The sequence below is a fragment of the Calliphora vicina genome, chromosome 3, assembly GCF_958450345.1.
Source record: "Calliphora vicina chromosome 3, idCalVici1.1, whole genome shotgun sequence".
Classification (NCBI taxonomy): domain Eukaryota; kingdom Metazoa; phylum Arthropoda; class Insecta; order Diptera; family Calliphoridae; genus Calliphora; species Calliphora vicina.
Window position 1 is genome coordinate 58,806,679 of NC_088782.1, and position 18,975 is coordinate 58,825,653.

The following is an 18,975-nucleotide window of genomic DNA, read 5'->3' on the forward strand; positions in this document are numbered from 1 at the left end:
TTTAAATAACTAACAATCTTTACATTAAGAATACATTGTACAATTTAATTTAACACTCAGTCTGTAAGGATAACATCCATAGACTAAATTAAATAAATAAAAAAATAATAAATAAAAAAATGTTGTACACTGCGGTCATAAGACCTATTTTGACCTATGGGGCTCTTGTTTGGTGGAGAGCGATGGACATAAAACTCACCTTTTTATTCTAAACAAGGTACAACGACTACCCTGTCTTGCAATTAGTGGCTCTAGGAATTCATCCCTTAGGTCAGTCTAGAGACGATTGTAAATATAGCCCCCATTGACATATATATATCAAGTGTAATTCTGCTAAGTCTGTTCTACGACTCAAAGAGTGGGGCGGACTCAAGCATGACCGTATTGGTCATGGCACCATCCTAACAAACGGACGACATGATACCTACACCGAATTTGGATAGACAATTTAAGATCAGTATACCTACAGGGGATGATTGGGCCGCGAATTCTGTCCTTCGGGACAACGTGGTCTCAATCTACACTGATGGCTCAAAGACAGAAACGGGCACTGGTTCGGGAATTTTCTCCAACGAACTGGACATTTTAATATCTCTTCGATTGTCCGATACCTTTACCGTTTTCCAGGCAGAGATCTAAGCCGACGAAACAGCTGCGAGAACTATACATAGCAACTTGGACAGCCTTGCATCAGTCAAGGCTCTTAAATCCAACGTAATTAGGTTGAAATGTCTTTTCAATTGTATTTATTCACTGGCACAACTAATACAACGTCATGTCGAGTTAATATGGGTCCCAGGTCATGAGGGAATCCGGGGAAATCAATTATCTGATGAATACGCAACCAACGTAACTCTTGCTCAAATGGATATTCACACTCACTTGGTGATCGAATTTGATAGATGAGTGGTCGTTGAGAGAAACAGGACTCAGGTGGTCAAATATCATCACTCGTAGAATATCCAGAATGCTCTGGACCACTCTGGCAAAGGATAGGACCAGGACTCTTTTGTCACATGATAGGAATTCGATTAGGCTTCTTACGGGTATAATAACTGGGCACTGTATGATAGAGCAAATGTCAGAACGTATTGATTACCCACGTTGTAGCTATTGTTAAAGTTGTTTAGATGAGGAGGAGGAGGAGGAAGAGGAGGAAGAATTAATGCAACACCTTGTATGTGACAGCCCGGCCTTACAAGAACCGATATTGATATTGACAGAGATGTGTCACTAATAAATTTAATCAAATTTATTAGAAGTACCGGTTGGTTCTCACGGGGAGTCACATAAGGAGTGAGATCAAAAAAACTTTTTCTTTTTTCTTCTCACGGTTTTCCTTAAAACTTTTAATCAAAGTATTATTTGTTATCTTTAAACAAGTAAGAGAGCTATATTCGGCTGTGTCGAATCTTTATACCCTTCACCAAATTACACTTCAAAATAAAAATTTTAAATATTTTTAGGTAAATAAAATTTATTTTTTTTTCCAATTGTTTTTTTTAATTTTTGTAAAAAATTTTACGAATTGTTTTTTTAAATTTAAAAATTTTTTTTTTTTAAATTTTAAAATTTTTTTTGGGGTTTTTTAATTTTTTTTAATATTTAGCGAATAAAAACTGTTGGTGAAAAAAAAATTTGGGCTAAAAAAATATTTTTTCCGATTTTGATCCATTGTAGTTCCAACTTATATGGTCTTATATGAGTCGTTGCAAAGGTCTTTGAAATATCTATCATTAGATATCCATATTGTCTATATTAATGACTTAGTAATACAGAAATAGATAAAAAAAAAAAAAAAAAAAAAAAAAAAAAATAGGTAAAAAATCGAGGTTATCCTGGTTTTTTCCTCATATATCAGCCATTTGTGAACCGATTTTGCTGATTTTAAATAGGAAACTTCTCGAAGGCATGTCTGACAGATCCCGAAGATATCAGGGGTCTTCAGAAAATTGATTTCAACAGACAGAGAGACGGACATGGCTTAATCGACTCCGCTATCTATAAAGATCCAGAATATATATACTTTATAGGGTTGGAAAAATATATTGTGGCAATGACAAACTTATATGTATATACCCTTCTCACGAAGATGAAGGGTATAAAAATATGTCAGTTATCATGTTTAATGTCAATTATGTTCATTTGATTTTAATGTGATTAAAATGAATGACGAGAAACAAGTACGTACTAAAATTATTAAATATTTTCAACAAAATCCAACTGGGTCCTACAAAAAGTTGGCCAAACAATCAAAGGTCTGCCGTCAAACTGATTCCAATTTTATTAAACAGTATCTGGAGAAGCTGTCCGTTAATAGAAAACCTGGTTCAGATAGAAGGAATGGTCCTTATGGTGTTTCTAAAGCCAATAAATATAAAGTATTTTCAAAAAACCTCCCAAAACATCCGGTAGGAAAGCAGTCCGGTTAGCTCAGTACTCGTACTATTTGGTACGAAAAGTTAAAGCCAATGCAGGTTGAAAAACATACAAGACTCAAAAAGTTCCTGACAGGAAATCTACTAAAAATTTAGAGGCCAAAAACATAGCACGGAAATTAAAATCAAATTTTATAAAAAAAAATATACCTACTACATAATGGATGGCGAAACGTATGTTCTGGAAAATTCTCGCAGCTTCCGGTTCAATATTTTTATGTTGCTGATGCTCGTGGATATGTTGTAGAAAAGTTTAGGGCTCAAAAGCAGAACATTTTCCCAAAAAATTCCTGGTATGGCAAGCAATATGCAGTTGCGGCAAAAGAAGGGCTCTATAAATACCGAAATTTACATCAAGGAATGTTTACAAAAGAGGATGCTTCCATTCAAAAGACCTCTTGGCCTGATTTGGCATCCTGTCATTATGTTAAGCAAGGTCTTGAGTGGTAAAAGAACAATAATGTGATATTTGTGCCAAGAGAGGCAAATCCTCCAAACTGCCTGCAGCTAAGGCCATTGGAGAGATATTGGGCACTTGTTAAAAGAGAATTGAAGAGCACAAAAAAGGTGTCCAAAAGTGTGGTAGATTTTATATAACTCACACCTCTAAGATATAATAGCAATTGCAAGCATATTTAGACCTAATCGAGTTCTTTAAAAATATATTAAAATAAATGATTTTGTTCAAACCATTATTAATGTTACATTCGAAATACTATTGCACTAACTGTAAATATTACATATCAATTTATACACATATTTCATTATGAGTTTTGCCCTTTAGCTTGAAATGTTGTAGACTAACATATTTTGTATTATTTATCCAATAGATTTGCTATCTGCCAAAATAATAAATATCATGGAAATCTTTGAGAAGCACAAAACCATAAAGATATTTATGTATTTACAAAGTGCAAATATTCAGCCATAAACTCTTGGAAAACAAAGCCAATCTAATACTTGCTATAAGATTATTGTGTGTGTTTAGACTCTTAGAAATTTTTATTCCCCGGGTTTTCCTCGCCAAAATAAAAACTATAATCAAAATCTATAATAAAAATAATAGTCTAATACATAAGTAGATGAATAGATAGATAGATACTCAGACTTAGTTACACAGATGCACAAACACATAAATTGAAATCTCTATAGAGACAAGATAATGCGTACAAACGAACTGATAGACAGACATTCAGAGAATGATGGAAAAAACATACGTTACAAACCGTCCTTACGCCCAAGCTGAAATAGATAGAAATCAAAATTTATGGTAGCTGGAGGAGGCTGGGTGGCTGGCTATGAATGTTTAAGAATATTATTCTAGCTGAGACTGCATCTCAGCAGCTCTAGCAGCCACTTTTGAAACACAAACGTATGAATAAATAAATATTTGGTTCTTCTTGTTTCTGCTGTTGCTTCTACTGCTGCTGGAATAACAAAAATCATGAAACTATTTTAAATATTTATTTGTTGGCTGCTGCTTCTTAGTTCTTCTTTGGGATTCAATGTTAAGAATAATCGAAATTATTCCCAAAAGTTGTACGTTGTTGTGTTTAATAAGTTTTGTTTTTCTTGTTGATTTTCAATATTGAATTTATGGGTTACAGTTTGTTTGTCTTGTCGATCATTATTAGAATTTGTTAAGCCGGGAATTAGAAACTTTTGCCAACAGTTGAAACAAAATATAGGAAACAGAGTTGGGTGTATGACTTTAAAGTTTAGCTTTTATTTAGAAACATTTGAAAAATATAAATTTATGGAGAGTATTGGCTGTTCTTAGCTATGACCTTTTTCCATCTTTCTGGTAACATGTGGATTCAGAGCCAAAAGAACTGCTCATCGAATCAAGTCAATTTTGGATACTTTGTTTCAAAGTGGAGAGTAGCCCAGAGAAAGCTTTCTGCATCGATCGACACGAATAGTAATCGGACGGGCAAAGTCTGGACTGTAAGGAGGGTGAGCCAAAACTCCTCAAACACTTCATTCTAAGTACTTTTTAACAGGTATTGCAACATGTGGCCGATGCTATATTACGTTTTCATGTCTGTCTGGCATATTCTGGGCGTTTTTCGGCAAATGCTCGCTTCAAACTAATAAATTGCGTTCGGTCCTAGTTCCCTGTGATGGTCTCGCCAGATTTCGGCAGCTCAAAATAAATAGGACCTTTTTGCTACCACAAAATACAGAGTATTATCTTAGCGCCATGGATATTTGGCTTTGGTGTCGATTCAGCTGGTTGGCAGGGCTTCACATACGATCTCTTACGCTTCGGGTTATCGTAATGGATCCATTTTTATTTCGGACATGTGAACTCGTCTTTCAAGGCTTCTCGACTTCAATTCTCGCAAACGTCTCGAAATTGCTGCTTGAGTAGCTCCTACTGATTTAGCAAGCACTTGTTATTTTATAGTTTATATTTCTTTGCTTTAAAATACCTTTAATTTTCAAAATTTATCCCAAAATTTAATTTGCTTTTGTGGCCATTAATAACAACAAATAACATGTTCAGAAAAAAGGCGACAAATACAAAACCATGTTCAACAAACATTAATGCGTTTTTTCTTTCTCAAAAATTGTTCTGTATTGGGTAACACAAAACAAAAAAAAAGGAAAAGAAAATGTACAAAATTACAACAAAATAGCATTTAATGAGGGTCATTTAACCACAAATGATGGTTCATTTCTTTATTTCATTTCATTTAATTTTCTTGTGTTTTTTCACTGTTTTTCTTTTTTAGTGCAAGCCATTTTGAAGCACTTAAGCTGGGTGAACGGTGGGATTTAGGAGGAAAAACTTTAGTAGCTGATATATAGGCAGACATATTTGCAATTGAATTGTAGTCGCATATTTGCAATTGAATTGTAATCGAGCCCTTAGCGCCAAATTATCGTAAGCGACAAAACACAAATTTTACAGAAGGTTTTTTTTGATTATTTTGAAATTTATACGTAGAATTAAAAATGTTATGATGCGATATAATATAATTTCATTCAAGCTATTTGTCTATTTTTCAAAAATATTTATAACTTTTGACAATTAAAAATTCATGGAATACTTTATTGAAAAATATGACAAAAAATATTTTTTATTGAATTTTTGCATAGATACAAATTTTTCGAATTGAAATTAAATTTTTATTTATAAATAGTTTTTAATGAAATTTGACATTTATGTAGATTTTTCTATTTAAAATGTAAAAATAAAAACGAATTTTGAAATTTATTATCAGCAATCCCGCAATTCCCAAAAAAGTGTCGAAAAATTCAAAAATTTTAAATTTTTAGTTTTTTGGCTATAATATCCATACCAGGGTCGGAGTTATCGGAATCCTTTACAAAATAATTAAAAGCATATTGAGCCAGCTATAAGCGGTTATTATATTTTGATATCGGATACGCGATTTGAGAATTTTTGCACTAAAACTTTATTTTACATAAAAAATAGGTGTTTTTTTGAAAGGACCTGGTCCCCTCGGTAACAACAATTTTGAAATTAGTTTTCCTTGAAAATATTTTATGAGAACTTAGCTTTCAGAAAGTATAAATTCCTTATACATCCTCTTAGAAATTGTTTGCTATAACTTAAAAAGAAAAAAAGTAATTTTTTCCCAAAAAATTAGCGAAAAATCGCCTTTTTAAAATTGTTTAAATTCAAATGCATATGACTTTGGACTTAGTCATTAGTTTTAAACAATTCTTTTTCCATTTGACACATTCTTAGTCCAACAAAGGAAAACTGGAGAAAATCGGGAAATATTTGGATAAGCTGTTATCAAAAAACTGGAGTAGTTTGGGTAAAAATGTTGAAAATTTAATTTTCAAATGCGAATATCTCCTATGCTATAATAAGATAATTGATAGCTACAACGAGGTTTTTTGTAGTGCTCGATGAGAAGATTCTATATGTATAATTTTTTTGAAATCGGAACTCAAACCAAGAAATAATATCGTTTTAAAAATGTAACATACCCGAGGTGCCCAAATTTGAGGGCCCTTGGTCGCGCCCCTGGTGGGCCCATGAGCTCCACGTTCAAAACTTAAACTCGACAACACTTCTTCTTTGCGCATGTGAAATTTCATTCAAACTAATCTAAACATTTAGAAGTTACAGTTTTATTTCCCTCTGTTTTTTCTATACCACTGTGTGTCGCTTACGATAAAATTAGTTTACTGTGAAATATAAATATTGACTTACGATAAAATCTTACCCCCTATATTTTTGATGTTATTAACAATTTTGATATTCTGAGAACGCTAAAACATCAGTCGGTCCATAAAATTTTAATTTCTGCAATAAAACAAAAATTTTAAAAATGTCGCTTACGAAAATTTGGCGGTAAGGGCTCGATATAGTCATCCTGTATAAAAGTGTTTTAAAACCAATTTGAACAAATGGAAACCATTTGTGGGGAACGGCCAGTAATTCTAGTATACAGAGGGCCTAATCGAAATGAGAACATCCATAGGGACTTACACGTCGCATTAGTTAAGGATGGGTTGAAGAAAGTCTATGAGAAATACATTATGAAATTACAAAACCACCCGAACGCAAGATTTCTTACACAGAGCCAAACACGATCAAGGCTTCGTAGAGCTGACGCATACCACCCATTGGTCCATCAAGGCTCGCTTCAGAGAACATTTAGTTTTAATTTTAGTTATAAGATTTTAATAATTATTGTTTTTAGGCTTAAGAAAATACGGCAAATTCAATAAATAAACGTTAGAATCTAGAATCTAATTGGTCTATATCCATATGGTACTGTAAAATCCTTTCCTTTTAATATTATTATTATCTCAGAAAACTTCTATTCAAGAACATCGAGGCTTTATCATTTCCACATCGTGCCTTAATGTCCTTTCTTCCTTTTTCGGTGTTTTTATGATTTACCTACGTATTTTATACCCTTCACCTTCTGGATCCATATAGACAGCGGAGTCGATTAAGCCATGTACGTCTGTCTCACCGTCTGTCTTTTGAAATCAATTTTCTGGAGACCCCAGACATCTTCGAGATCCAAATCTTCAATAATGCTTTCGAGAAATTTGCTATTTAAAATCATCAAAATCGGTCCACAAATGGATGAGATATGTGGAAAAAAACCAGGACAATCTCGATATCTGTATTACTAAGTCATTAATATAGACAATATGGATATCTAATGATAGATATTTCAAAGACTTTTGCAATATAAAACCATAGTAAGTTGGACCTACAATGGGTCAAAATCGGAAATAACATTTTTTAACCCGATTTTTTTTTCACCAAAAGTTTTTTTCGCTAAATATTAAAAAAAAAGTTTTAAAAACAAAAAAAAAATAAAAATTTAAAAAAAAAAATTACAAAACAATTGAAAATTTTTTTTTACAAAAAATTAAAAAATTGCAAAAAAAAAAATAAATTTAAAATAAAATTTTGGTTACCTAAAAATATTTAAAATTTTTATTTTGAAGTATAATTTGGTGAAGGGTATATAAGAATCGGTACAGCCGAATATAGCTCTCTTACTTGTTTTTAAATAATTTTTCTGATCCTATTCCGAAAGAAGGACGCTTCTAGCAGCAGAAGATCTATTTATTGTCACTTTCTTATATTCTTCACTATTTAGCCCCTTTCCTCAAACACTCTCTCCTATAATTGATATTTTTTTCCCAAATTTTCTCCTTTCTCTGCCACTGTTCATCAAAGAAAAATAGTAAAACTGAAAAAAGCTCTAAGTAGATTCGACTGGCAAATTTGTTTGTATGGTGTTTTTAAAAAAAAAAAAAAAAAAAAAAAAAAAAAAAAACAGAAACAAACATAATTTTTTCCTAGTTCCTTTGCCACCGCAAAAATTAAAAACAGTTTCTCACTTTTTTTGCTGCTTGTTGTTGTTGTGGTATTTAGCAAGTTTTTCTAAAAGGAAAAGCAACAACTACAATAAACATAAAAGGAGGACTAAACGAGTATTTAATAAAAAACAAATACAAATTAACATTCAGCATGAATGGAATGAGTTTAAATGAAATAACTAACTATTTATTTGCCTTTTAAACACTCACAAACAAAAGTAGACGGACATTTACAACACAATTACATATTTTAGGAAGTTTTAAGAAATTAAGAAAAAAAACTAACCTTAACATTATAATACAATAACTAAAACTGAAAAGAGTTTCTTTAAAATTTTTGAATTTTATATTTTAACCATTTCATTAAACTGCTTTATATGAGTGTAAAAATATAAGCTTAAATTAACAACAACATAATTTCTTTAAATAAATAAAACAAAGGTAAACAAAACCAAAAAAAAAAACAAGATTGAAATGTGTGGCAAGGTTGGTGGGAGTTAATGAATGAATGAATAAAACTGAATGACTAAAGGCAGTCAGGCAGGCAGTAGTGTGGGCCGGCGTTGAATCAAAGTGTTTAAAACAACAACAAAACTCAAATACAACAAAAACACAGCTGAGAACAACGAATAAAAGTGTAGAAGTAAAACTTTTGAGACAACTTATCACAATTGTACAATCAAATACACATGTTGCCACAAAAAGAATAAAAATATTAACACACAACAAAATTACAAAGAAAACAAACACATTTCCGAGTTGGCTGCTTGGGTTACAGCATTTTTATAACAGCCGATGAAAATTAAACAAGGTTTAAATTAAAAGTGACTCAAAAGTCAGGATATTCAGTTTAAGGACAGCTACTAAACAGAAAGATTTATGATTGAAGCTAAAATTGGTAGATAGAGAGACCTTCGACCGAGGCTAAAATTGGTAGATAGAGAGATCTACGATCGGAGCAAACATTTTTAGATAGAGAGATCTACGATCGAGGCTAAATTTGGTAGATAGAGAGATCTACGATTGAAGCTAAAATTGGTAGACAGAGAGATCTACGATCGAGGATAAAATTGTTAGATAGAGAGATCTAGGATCGAAGCTAAAATTGGTAGATAGAGAGATCTATGATCGATGCTAAAATTGGAGATCTACGATCGAAGCCAAAATTGGTAGATAGAGAGATCTACTATCGATGCTAAAATTGGTAGATAGAGAGATCTACGATTGAAGCTAAAATTGGTAGACAGAGAGATCAACGATCGAAGCCAAAATTGGTAGATAGAGAGATCCACGATAGAATCTAAAATTGGTAGATAGAGAGATCCACGATAGAAGCCAAAATTGGTAGATAGAGAGATCCACGATCGAAGCTAAAATTGGTAGATAGAGAGATCTACGATCGAAGCTAAAAATTGGTAGAAAGAGAGATCAACGATCGAAGCCAAAATTGGTAGATAGAGATCTACGATCGATGCTAAAATTGGTGGATAGAGAGACCTACGATCGAGGCTAAAATTGGTAGATAGAGAGATCTACGATCGAAGCCAAAATTGGTAGATAGAGAGATCGACGATCGAGGCTAAATTTGGTAGATAGAGAGATCCACGATAGAAGCTAAAATTGGTAGATAGAGGATACTGCGATTGTATCTAAAATTGCTAGATAAAGAGATCTACGATCGAGGCTAAAATTGTTAGATAGAGAGATTTTCGACCGAGGCTAAAATTGGTAGATAGAGATCTAGGATCGAAGCTAAAATTGGTAGATAGATCTACGATCGAGGCTAAATTTGGTAGATATAGAGATATATTATCGAGGCTAAAATTGGTAGATAGAGAGATCTACGATCGAAGCCAAAATTGGTAGATAGAGAGATCCACGATCGAAGCTAAAATTTGTAGATAAAGATAGAGAGATCTAGGATCGAAGCTAAAATTGGTAGATAGATCTACGATCGAGGCTAAATTTGGTAGATATAGAGATCTAGGATCGAGGTTAAAATTGGTAGATAGAGAGATCTACGATCGAAGCCAAAATTGGTAGATAGAGAGATCCACGATCGAAGCTAAAATTTGTAGATAAAGATAGAGAGATCTAGGATCGAAGCTAAAATTGGTAGATAGATCTACGATCGAGGCTAAATTTGGTAGATAGAGAGATCTAGGATCGAGGCTAAAATTGGTAGATAGAGATCTACGATCGAAGCCAAAATTAGTAGATAGAGAGATCTACGATTTTAGCTAAAATTCTTAGATAGAGAGATCTACGATTGTAGCTAAAATTGGCAGATAGAAAGATATATGACTGATGGTAAAAGTGGTGTTTAGAAAGATCTATGGCTGATGATAAAACTGGTGTTTAGAAAGATCTATGATTGAAGCTAAAATTGGTGTTTAGAATGATCTATGATTGATGCTAAAATTGATGTACAGAAAGATCGATGATTGAAGCTAAAATTTGTGTATAGAAAGCTCTAAGATTGAAGCTAAAATTGGTGTATAGAAGATTTTAGGATTGAATCTTAAATTGGCGATTGTAAAGGTCTACGATGTAATGATCTACGATTGATCTAAACTAGATATCTGTAAATATTCAGTTGCAGCTAGGATTGGTCAATTTGTCATCAGTTTTTATTAAAATTACAGTGACTTGCAAAGTGTTTTATGCACTTCAGTTTATTATTATGTAATATATTAAAAAATACCAACCTTAGTTATAATTTTGTAACACCCAAGTTCGATGAAGTACCTAAAAGTAAAAAAAAATCTAATTAAAATTTTTATAAATAATCCTATTGGTAATCAAAAATAAAATAATCAAAACCGCCAAAAAAAAACTAATTTTGAATCAAATTGAAAATTAAACTAAAATAAAATAAACACTCGAAATATGATTTCAAATGCACAAGGCCAGTATTTCTAATTTATTACAAGCTTACAGCAAGGCAACAATTCTAGGCCAAGATTATGCCTCCAAATTTAATATTTCATATTAACAAATAACTGGCTTTACCATTAAAATAATTTCACAAAGTATAAACAAAATGCTTTAACTTGGTGGAGCGAAAAAGCAAAAGGTTTTGGTGTATTTTAAAAGGATTGGAATGAATACAAGACTTTGGAATTTTTTTGTTTCATTTTTCATTTCACTCACCTCCTTTTGCAGACACAAATACAAAGCTCATTATCTAAACAAACTTTTTGTATACGAAATCCTTTCTTTTTTTGCAGTTTAATTTTGTACATCGTGCTACAAATGACAGAGGAGAATGACTTGACAATGAGCTGCTGACTTTATTCATGTATAAATACAAATATTTTGAGGTTATTTTTGCCTTTCTCTCTTTTTTTTTTGTTGTTGTTATCCGAAACATCTATTCGTTTTGTTGTTGTAGTAGTTGTCTTTATTGTAAATGTATGTGTGTTTTTGAGTTTTTGTTTGCTACTTCAGAGACATCAAAGAGAATTTCAAAGGAATGTAACACACACATGTGATGATCCAAGTGTAGGATGATGTGGATGGGGACGATGATAATAAAGCTGAGTATGTTGATAAAGAATGCATAGAAATGAAGGCATTGGAAAGAGAATTCAGTTAAATATTTAAATTCATCACTAATAATGACAAATAGCTTTGTCACTGCGAGGATTAACTGGATTAAAAAAGGCAGGGAATAAGAAATCTATTGAAAAATATGAATATTTGGGATGTTTGGGATACTTTTCCTTTTAGAAAATAGTTTTCTTTTCATAATCTCTGTGATAATTTGCATGTTGGAATCACAGACGCTGTAATATTATTATGTCTAGAAAATATCATCACATCTACTGTAATGTAATTTTTTTCAAGAAAATATCATTACAGCCGCCGCACAGTGGGGCAGAATCGAAATTTTTTGGAAATAAATCTGACATTAGATTCAAAAATATGCCATTTTAAATCTTCGTCCTCCAAAAATATTTCAACAAGCCAATGGTTCTGACTTCGTCAAATTAAAATATGAAAAAGTGCAATATTTTTGAAGGACGGTGATTTAAAGGGGCATATTTTTGAATCTAATTAAGATATTGACTTGAAATTTTTATTGTAAGACCAAAAATTAACTTGTCTAAACAAAAAAAAATAATTAGGAATGAATGTGCAACAAATTGTTCCAAATATTTGCCATACTATTAAAATTTTGATACAAATTTTAGTTTTAGAAACTCAATAAATCTTTAATATGTAATAAAATCTTTATTTATTAACAAAACTAAATGACATTTTAGAACGTTTTTTTTAAATTTCTCATTCTAAATAACAAAGTGTAAAAAAAACTTGTCAAATGGTCAAAGGGAATCCCACTATTCCTAAAAACTGGAGCGAAAATCCCAAAAATTTTATTTTTTACAATTTTGCTCATAGGCTCCTCATTTCCTTCGGGGCTGGGAAAATACTTTGGGGATAAATAGGGAACACATCAAGGTTTCCAAAGCTGCTTTCCGTTTTCAGATCCTAGCGTTGGGATTTTAGTACATGTGGGCCAAAGTTGAAAGTTTTATAAAAAATAGGTTAAATTCCGAAGGATGTAGGGGCGCCATATTCAAAAAATAGGATATGATTTTTATACCAAACTGTTATCCGTAAAGATTCCTTACAGAAAAACGTAAAATTGTTATATGTTCTTAAAGAAAGTTTTTTTTAATAAAAAATGTGTTAAGTCAGTCACCTTTTCGCCCTAAAAAGAGCAAAAATCTACTATTTTTTGAATATTTAAATTGAAAATTGTTTATTTTTGGATCCATAATAGATATTGCTCTGAAATCTCTTCTATATTATTGGTAATTTACTTGTGTAACTGCAACAAAAATCGAATCCATTGGGTCCAAAATTACGCCCTATATTTTTAAAAAAGCGGACCAAAGTATGGCAAAATTTAAAAATTTCAATTTTAAAATGAAATTATAAGAGATAAATAGCACACGCAAACATGTTTTTCAATAGCTGGCCAACAAGCTTTCCAAAAATGTAAAAATCTTTGAAATCGAATGGGAAACAAAAAAATTTCAAGTGTTTAAAAATTTTACATGTCTAAGGTACCCTAATTTGAGCCCCCATATCGCCGCCCCTGGATCTTTTGTAGGGCCTACTTTAATAAATTAAACTCGAATATATCCTTGGCTAAGCCCCCTGTTTAGAAATTCCAGATTTATTTCCAAAAAATTTTGATTCTGCCCCACTGCATACTGGATGATACGGTAACGGATCACGGGAGTGAACTGGTTTTGCACTTCAGAAATTAAATGATGTTTAAGATCTTAGGAAAAGCTTAAAATGCAACAGAGCTACTTAGGCGTTGAATACTATTAAAGCTGGGTTTCCGCATACACCGTAATCGGTGCCGATAACGAAAACTGAAACTGAAAAACGTTGGTGTTCGTCACCGTCTCGTTTCTGAATTGTTTTCGATTTACATTAAATAGAATTTCATAATTTTTGACAAAATCTATTATTTTTTCCTCTTCCAATAAAGAAAATTTATGTTTTTTATTCATTTTGATTTTCTTTAAATTTGAAATTATAAAAATAGTTAAAATAATTTCGTTCCTACAGCACTGAAAACAACCTACTTGAAGTTGTTTTCGTTCCGGCTCCAAATGACAGGTTTTTCGTTACTGATCGATGCCGTTTCGTTCCCAATTTTCGTTGCCGATTTCTGAAACGAACTTTTTTTCGGTGCAAATGTATGGAATTTCGTTTTCGCTGCCGATTACGGTGTGTGCGGAAACGTAGCTTAACTAATTGCGAATTTAAGTGTGATTACTAAACTACTTCCAAGTAATGCAGGCGGTGTGTAGTGGTCATTAAAAATTATATTAATCAGTAATTGCATTGCCAAGGTTTTGCTGGACCTCTATTGACATGTTATTATTGAGGTAGTGGGGATTTTTTGATCATATCTCAGCTTTTGCTGGATACCAAACTTATTGATCGTATATCTGAAATATTGATAGAAGACTCTGGTCCAAAAGATATATACGGCCTTCGGAAAGTTTAATCAATATCACTATGCAACAAATGAAGACTTTTGGAAAAACACAAGATCATGACAGTATAGGTTCGACTCTACTACCAAAGGGTAGTAAAACCCTATACTCAGTTTTTCCATTTTGGTGACCGATTTTTTTTTATGGGCCCCCAAAGTTTCTGAAAATCAGTGGGGCCTCTAAAAAAGGTGTCATCAGTTTTCGGTTAACAGCTAATTCAGACTTTGTGATACGGCTTAACTTTATATGGCAATAATATAGCTAAGAGTCCGCCAAAAAAAAAAAATTTTAATTTTTTACAAAAAAATAGCTTTTTCGTGCACTTTTGTTGAAAAAATTTAGGAAGAAAATAATGTTTTTTACTTTTTTTAGAATAACTTCCTGGGACTCCTAATTTTTCAATAACAATATTTAGCAAAGTTGTAGCTACGGTAAAGTTGAACAACTCTTGTGAACATATCAATGCAATCCGAACATATCTAGGCATTCTAAATAGCTGTCAAAAATCACTTTGTAGCATACAAATTTAATTTTTTTTACTATTTTTTGACTCTAAAACAAAAATTTTTTGTTAAAAATTTAAGTACACTTCTCTATTGTGCTGGAATAACGAAGAATGGGCAAATCATTATCGGTATGATCCGGGCGCATCACTTTATCCAATCTTGATCACGCAAGGCCGGCTTGATGCAAGATATGAAAAAACATTAAAATTTTTGAAAGTGGGCATGGTTTGTGGAGCTTCTGAAGAGTAAATATAAGCTTTTTATATAAGTTTTTGATATCGGTGGAAACCATATAACTTGTAGATTGACATTTTAGTAAAATGAATTAATTTTGTGTGTTTTTCGGACTATTTTACCCTAAAAACTAACAATATTATAAAATGGTGATTTTCCATCAAGAAAAATAAAAACATTGAATTAATGTAAAATTTGAACAGTTACAGACATCACAATAAAATTTGGAAGTAATATAGATCTAAATGTTCTTAAGTCAATGGTATCACTAATGTTGCCATTCTTTGTTCTCAAACATCGAAATTCCTAAAACGGGGAAAATGTATTCCAAAAACTGAGTTTTTTTTAGAAAATAGCCCACTTTGATGTTATTTACAGTATGATAGTAAAAACGTTTTGTATGTGTATAAACAATATATAGGGCTATACAAATATGACGAGCTTTTGAGGATCGGTGCTTTGCGTTTTTAAATTTTTTTACTCAAACCTAAAATTTTGTTTCAAAATTTGCCAAGTTTGGATAGGGCTGGGGGCTACAATGTCTGCTTAAGTTATCCAAATTTTACTTTATACGTTTTTGCATTAAGTTCTCTTTCCAGATCATAGAAAAGTGTATATAGCGACGAAGAAAATTATTTTTTTATAAAAGAAAAAATATGGGGCTTTTTTGGGAAAGAAATTAAAAAACTTACGCATACAAATTCGAAATATATAAAAAGATGCTTCAACTTTGGATGCGTGTAACTTTTTATAGGGACTAAATAATTGTTATCAGGTTTGTTTTATTTTCTTTAGAATTATGTCGCAAATATACGTCATATATTAAAAACAAATTTCGACCTTTCATAGGCCCATCATATATAAAATACAAAAAAAAGATCGAGCAAAATTTAAAAAAACAAGTAAGAGTGCTATATTCGGCTATGCCGAATCTTATATACCCTTCACCTTTGTTGTGGATGCATTATTATTTTTTATAATTAGTATATAGGTATGTACGTACATTCATTGCCCACTTTCAGCGTACAGCATCCTAAATTTATCAAGAACACAAAAAACAACAAACGAAACAGAACACCAAAAGAAAAAACAAAATACGCAAGCCAGTGAAACCAACACACATCCAAACATACGTTTAATTGTATAAAAAACAACAACAACGCCAAAAGAAACAAAACACAAAAGAAAAACAAAATACGCAAAGCTTGCACATCAAAACATACGTTTTGTTGTTTTTTTGTCAAAAAAACCAACACACAACAAAACAAACGTTTAGTTGTATAAAAAACAACAACAACGCCAAAAGAAACAAAACACAAAAAAAAAAAACAAAATACCCAAAGCTTGCACATCCAACCATACGTTTTGTTGTTTTTTTGTCAAAGCATGCAATACATTGTGTTTTTTGATGAAATTTTCAGATGTTGTCTCGGATTTTTGCTCATATCTCCGTTATTTATGGACGGATTTTGCTGATTTTAAATAGCAAAATTCTCGAAAGTACGTCTGACAGAATTGTTGAAGATTTGGATCCCGGAGATATCTGGGGCCTTCAGAAAATTGATTTCAACAGACAGACAGACGGACAGACAGACGGACATGGCTTAATCGACTCCGCTATCTATAAGGATCCAGAATATATATACTTTATAGGGTCGGAAATGAAAAATGTAGAAATTACAAACGGAATGACAAACTTATATATACCCTTCTCACGAAGCTGAAGGGTATAAAAATTAAACCTAAATATCTCTTGAACTAAAAGAGATAACCTACAGATAAAAGCATATTTTGTAGACCTTCTCAGGGACTATCTACATTTTAAATTTCAGCTCATTCGGATCATAAATGGCTTTTTGGCGATTTTTTTTTTAAATGTGTGACATTGAGGGTCCACTCACTGATCCCCATTCCGAACACCTCAGCCGAGTAAATAATACAGCACAACATAGAAGTGTGGACTTGATCATACTATTTTAACAAAAAATCTTTGTTTTAGAGTCAAAAAATAGTAAAAACTAAAATTGTTAAGGTACAAAGTGATCTTTATGTGCTATTTAGAGTGACTAGACACGTTCAGAATGCATTGATATGTTCTCAAGAGTTGTTCAACTTTACCGTAGCTACAACTTTACTAAATATTGTTATTGAAAAATTAGGAGACCCTGGAAGTTATTCTAAAAAAAGTAAAAAAAAAAAATGTTCTTCCTATATTTTTTCAACATAAGTGCACGAAAAAGCAATTTTTTTGAAAAAAAATTTAACAAAACTTATTTGGCGGACTCTTAGCTATATTATTGCCATATAAAGTTAAGCCGTATCACAAAGTCTGAATTAGCTGTTAACCGAAAACTGATGACACCTTTTTTAGAGGCCCCACTGATATTCAGAAAATTTGGGGGCCCATAAAAAAAAATTGGTCACCAAAATGGACAAACTGAGTATAGGGTTTTACTACCCTTTGGTAGTAGAATCGAACCTATATAGTCATGGTCTTGTGTTTTTTTCACTGTTGCACTGTGTATTCGAACATCGTTATATCAACATCAACACTATCTATAAGGATCTACAGATGTGTCTAAGATTGATCTCTGACTTCAAAAGCTTTGCTTTCTGTCCAGAAAATATCGGATGGGAAACAAAAAAAGGGAAGGGGTTTAAACATTTTACATGTCGAAAGTACCCTACTGTGAGCCCCATATCGCCGCTCCTGGAGCATTTGTAGGATTCATTTTAATAACTTTAACTCTAATACTCCTTGTCTACACCCGATAGGACAATTTCTATATTGAAAATATCATCACAGCCGCTGTGATAAGCTTTCTGTCTAGAATTTATCATCACAGCCGTTGTGATATCCTTTCTGTATTGAAAATATCATCACAGTCGATGTGATATTCTTTCTTTCTAGAATTTATCATCACAGTCGCTGTGATATTCGTTCTGTCTATAAAATATCATCAGAGCCGTTGTGATGTTTATCTCCAAATCAATTGCATATTAAGAAAACCAACCGAAGTTGTGTTGAAAGGAAAAAAATGTAAATTAATTCCAATGTAAAAGAAGAGTAATAATAAACTGACTGGTTGAAAACAAAAAAAAATCCTTTCATCTTCTAAACAGTGTCATTTCATGGTCTTCAGCCAGACAGTTAGTCAGGACTTGTGTCAATGTTTTGTTAAAACACAAAACTCCTTTTTATGTCCCTCTCCATTGGCAAAGTATGATAACAAGTTAAAGCAAATATGACTTTCCTTTTGAAATCATTATGGCCAAGAACTTTTTAAACGCACTTTCATGATGAATGGAGTGTATGGCCACGAGTAACAAAGTTTTTGCTTGGGGCATTAAAGAGTTAAATAAACTTGAAAATTTTGTAACTAATTTCTGCTAATTTTTATATTTTTCATCATTAAAAATCATCGCTTCAAATATAAATTTTATTAATTTTATTTCTAGTTAAATTTTGTACACACAACCTTTTTAATTTTCAATAGAAATTAATTTTAAAACAATTATAATTGTGTAGCAGTTTTATTTTCAGCTGTAATTAATATTGTTTGATATTAAATAAAATTTAAATAATTTCAAATTCTAGGGAAATTAATTAAGCAAATGTTTGCTAGAAATATGAATAAACTGGCTTCAATTTAATATAATAATAGCCTTGTTTTAAAACATCTTATATTTTTACTGAACTAAGTTTAGTTTAACAACTTAATCTTTCCTAGTTAAACTCATTTAACAATAATTTCATTACAGGCTTAACTAAACTTTTTAACCCAAACTGATACTCTGCAATACATTTATGTAATTCCATTAAAAATTAATTTTTGGAGTGGCTTAAAACAATTGTAAGTGCTTAAAATTGAATGCGTTTGAAACGAATAATCTTGTTGTGCAAAATATGTTGAACAAAATTTATTGATTGTGTGCTGC

At 31.7% G+C, this 18,975-nt stretch overlaps 1 long non-coding RNA gene across 1 annotated transcript in view; it reads right to left on the bottom strand.

The window, feature by feature from the left end:
- Positions 1-18,975, bottom strand: part of LOC135954203 (uncharacterized) — a 116,408-nt gene that overhangs the window by 38,149 nt on the left and 59,284 nt on the right. The window contains exon 2 of the long non-coding RNA XR_010576246.1: positions 10,979-11,018. This is a non-coding gene — a long non-coding RNA (uncharacterized LOC135954203). The remainder of the gene's footprint in view (positions 1-10,978; positions 11,019-18,975) is intronic.